This window comes from Aphidius gifuensis, linkage group LG1 (genome assembly GCF_014905175.1).
Source record: "Aphidius gifuensis isolate YNYX2018 linkage group LG1, ASM1490517v1, whole genome shotgun sequence".
Classification (NCBI taxonomy): domain Eukaryota; kingdom Metazoa; phylum Arthropoda; class Insecta; order Hymenoptera; family Braconidae; genus Aphidius; species Aphidius gifuensis.
Window position 1 is genome coordinate 14,736,799 of NC_057788.1, and position 4,736 is coordinate 14,741,534.

The 4,736-nt window shown below is 23.4% G+C and overlaps 1 long non-coding RNA gene across 1 annotated transcript; it reads right to left on the minus strand.

Annotated features, from left to right (window-relative positions):
* Window positions 1-1,676: 1,676 nt before the first annotated feature.
* LOC122849286 lies at window positions 1,677-2,675 on the minus strand. Its single transcript, XR_006373560.1, has 3 exons — window positions 2,393-2,675; window positions 2,192-2,315; window positions 1,677-2,116 (listed from the first exon to the last, which is right to left on the minus strand). It is a non-coding gene; the product is annotated as an uncharacterized LOC122849286 (long non-coding RNA).
* Between the last annotated feature and the right edge of the window lie 2,061 nt (window positions 2,676-4,736).

The following is a 4,736-nucleotide window of genomic DNA, read 5'->3' on the forward strand; positions in this document are numbered from 1 at the left end:
CTATAATAATATTATTAATTTAAAGATTTAAAAAATAAATCAGTTGATTTTTTTATTTGCATCTTTTTTTATTTTACTTTTTTGTAAAATAAATTTTAGGTATATTTTTTTTCTGTTAAAAAAAAAATAATTATTTAAATAACAATAAATTATATACTTACTTTTCTATATTTTAATTATTATTTAAATAATATACAAATAATAATAGCAGACCGAATAAAGCACGTTAAACACAGAGTAATAATATTCAGAACATAGCATAATATATTATTGTATCTTTGACGCGATGACGGAGGTGCGCACTGTTTATTGTTTAATTAATAACTCGTTTATTTATTAATAAAAAAATTTCAAAATTTGTATATAACTTCTTGAAACTATAATAAATAAATTAGCCACTTGAATATATACGAAATTTAAAATTCTATTGATACTTTTTTCTATCAAAGTCTGACTAACGTATTTTCCCACTGGCATTTTGATTTTCTTCGCAATGTTTGCATGGTCTTATTGTGTGGAAAAATTGATCCTAATTAAATTAAAGTTATCAGAAAAAAAATACGTAATCAACATAAAATTAAAATTACATATAATTTTAGTATTATATACTTTACAATTAAAAGAATAAACTTATTGATTTGTTCATAAAATAACTGGTTTGAAGTTACAGATGTTAAAGGAATAACTTTTCATATTATTATGTTCGGGAATATTGAATTATTATACACTTTTCAATCGAATGAATTTTGTGTTAATGCAACTTCTGACGTCTGCCCGAAATATATGGACAAACTTCAGCTACTCACAATCATGGCTCTCATAAATGTGAAAGGTTATACAAAAAATACTGGTAGTAATATTATTAATTTTGATGATGGAAAATTAATAAAACCAGTAAAAATATTTATTGTTGATTATGTATCACGACAATTACTTGGTGTAACATCACAAGCACTTGGTATTGCAATATGTTATTTATTACAAAAAAAGTTAAAAATTAATCGTTTGACAATTTAAAAATCATTGAATAATCTTGATTATTAGTTACTGTTTACTTTAGATAATTGTAGTCTGATAAAATCGAAATTTCTCATTTAACGAAATAGTCAAGAAAAATAATATAAAAATTAAAATTTTTTTTTTTTTTATCATTTAAAAACTCATTACTCTGGTTCGTTATTTTTCGTATTTTTAATTGAATATCGAGCTGTTTAATTAATTGGATAAACAGAATAATAAGGAATTTTTTTTCAGAAGAAAAAATTGAATAATAAATTTTTAAATTGCTTTTTAATGAATATTTTTGTTCATTTATTACAACGATTTATATTTTCTATTTTCACAAAAAAAAAAAAAAAAAAAACACTATCATCTAAAATTTAAATAATTGTAAATCAAGCTGATGATTTTTTATTTTCTTCTCTTGATGTGTCAAATAAAAGAATTAAAAACATAAATAATAAAATTATTATCTAAAATATACATGACGTGAATAATTATTACCATTAAAAAGTAGTAATAATTTTTTTCATCTTCTCTTTATGTTATAACTTTTATCTATTTTTTTTTTAAATATCCTTCTCAATATGGATAACAATTATTTACATTTTAATACACAAAATTAAATAATAATTGCAAAAGAATACCAATTATTTTCACATACGAATCACCCCAAGTCTCCTCAAAAGAAAAAAATGAAATATCTCTATTTAAAATTTATAATGATAAAAATGAAATGTGCCGGCCTGCGACATAAAGCCATTTTATAGCACTTCAAAATACCAATTAAAATGATAATAACATTAAAAATTTTATTTAAAAAAATTTTAAATGGCACCACGTTTTAGCAGCTGATCAATTTGACTTTTAAACATTTCTTTAAAATCCTCAAGATCAAGTCGTAAATTTTCATTTTTTTCAACTTTTTTACCATACATTTGTAGCAAAGCATCATATCTAGTTTATATTTCATTTAAATTTTTCTTTAATGCTTTAACTTTTGTTAATTCAATTGATCGCCCATCTACTTTTATTGATAAATTTGATAATTTTATGATTAGTACATCACAATCATTATTTCGTCGTGAAATTTCCTACTGAAGCATTTGTATTTCACCTGAAATAAATATATTAATTTCCTTATTAATATCAAATTCAAATAAAATAAAACAATTAAAATTTTAAATTTTACCTTCACGTGATTTTAATTGTACCTGAAGTGTTTCATTAGTTGATGTTGTATTACCACTATTTCTAAGACCATCATAAATACTTGGTAAACGTCCTAAACTGGTATCAAACATTGAATCATTGAACTAAAATAAATAGATAAAAATATAAAACACCTGATAATAAATATTTTGAATTGTTTAAGAATTAAAAAAATACTTACAGCTAACCAGAGACTATTTGTACCACTAATTTCACCTCTTCTGACACTTGAAGTTGGACTTATTCTTGGATCATCAACAATACTCTGCTGCTGTTGCAGTTGTTGCTGCTGCTGATGGTGTTGTTGTTGATCTAATACTGAATGATTTTTTCTTTTTTCAGCATCAATTGCTGCTTTTTCAATAGATAATTTATCACCAAGTGATTCATTTTAACGTTTCAATAATTTAACTTCTTGTCTATGTGATTCTTCAAGTATTTTAATATTTTCTTTAGGTTCTCCAATTTTATTCAACAACTTTTCATTACCTTTTTTTATATGTATTTTATTTATATTTTTTATATATAATTTATTTTGTATATTTATTAAATCTAAATCTTTTTTTTTTAATTGTGATTCGAATTTTGTTTTTAAATTTAAATTTTCTTCAATAACATCAACTTGTGACATTAATTCACATGATTCACCAAGATTATCAAGTGCTTGTTTTGATTTTTTTTCAATTTTTTTTAAATTTAATTGGGTCTCAATAAGTTCAACTTTAGCAGCATCAATACTTGTTTTATATACATTCATTTGTTTAGTTGTAGTTGTTAATTTATCTTGTAATAATAAAATTTCTTAATCTTGTTTTTTAACTTTAGCTGTTAATGTATGTACAGTAGACCTATCCAAGAAAAAAAAAATTTTTTTTTTTGTGCCCTCCTGAGGTCTAAATTTGTTCTTTATGATGATACGAAAGAAAAAATAGAAAAATTTTTTTTTTCAGGATTTTTTTTGAGCCTGCTCATCGGGTTTTTGTATTTCCCATTTGATTAGCACGCGTGCGTATGGCTGTATATCTTTGACTTTGCATAACTCAGTCAGTTTTAATCCTAGAGAGTTGATATTAGTCACATTTTTTAGCTCATGAAAATACCTTCAAATTGTCACTGTACATTTTTTGTACTGTTAATAGTTTTGTTTCAAGAAAACCTCAAAAATCATGACTTTGCAGGTATATGCAATTTAAGTTGTAAACGTATTTTATTATTATTATTAGTAGGATAAGTATTATTATTTGAAAGTATAAAATTCTTGAGCTTGATAGAGAAAAACATTTTTATGTTAAATAAAATATGTTTAGCAGTTAAATTGCAAATCATGATTTTCAAGCTTTTTTTGAGACGAAAAAACAAAAAACAGTACAAAAAAAATATACAGTGACAATTTGAAGGTATTTTCATAAGCTACAAAATGAGACTAATATCAACTTTCTAGGATTAAAACTGACTGAGTTATGCAAAGTCAAAGATATACAGCCATACGCGCGCGTGTTAATCAAACGGGAAATACAAAAACCCGATGAGCAGGCTCGAAAAAATCCTAAAACAAAAATTTTTTCATTTTTTTTTTTTGTGTCATCATAAAGAACAAATTTAGACCTCAGGAGGGTACAAAAAAAAAATTCTTTTTTTTTGGACAGGTCTAATGTACAGCTTCAATTTGATTACGTTCATATTTTCATTAATATTTTCAGTAATAACCAATTAAATATTTTTTTTCAATCATAGTGATGCATATGTTGATATGTCTGATAATTAAACAGAATGTTTCGTGGTGTTAAAATAACTAATAAACTACCTAAAAACAAATGTAAAAAAAAATTAGTATTATAAAACATTTCATTAAATAACAATTCATAATTATTTTATCAATAGTTTATTGTTAACTATTATTTATAAAAAAAAATTTATTCATTTTAAATGATCAAAGAAAACCGTGTTTTTTTTTATTATTTATATACATGTATATCTCCTAGCACAACAGTTCTTGGAATTTTTTTTTTTCCTGCGTAGCTACGCAGTGTTACAATTTTAACTGGAGGATCACCGCTTGATGGACAAAGTAATACGCTGATTTGTGTGATCGGCTTTCTTTATTTTTTTTTATCCCCTCACCCCCGGAGCAGGCAAATGAAGTTATTTATTCGCAGATATCTTATTCTGCTGTGATCTTCAACGGTGTATAAGGGTGTATAAGTTTTTTTATTGTTTAGTTTCTATAATTATAATTGATTAATAAAAAGTAATTAGTAATTAATAAAAAGTAAATTAATTATAATTATAGAAACTAAACAATGAAAAAAAAGTTGCTTTTAATTATATGTATAATAAATTATAATTTATTGTGCAATTATAATTATATATTTATCAAATATTAAAAAAAAACTAATTGATTAATATTAGTAATAAAAAAAATGTATCGTGAGGGGCAAGATCGATATTGGAAAACGAAGTCAATGGCATTTCGTAAGTAGACTTTTATATAATCATTGTATAATTAAATTTTTTTTATAAAATAG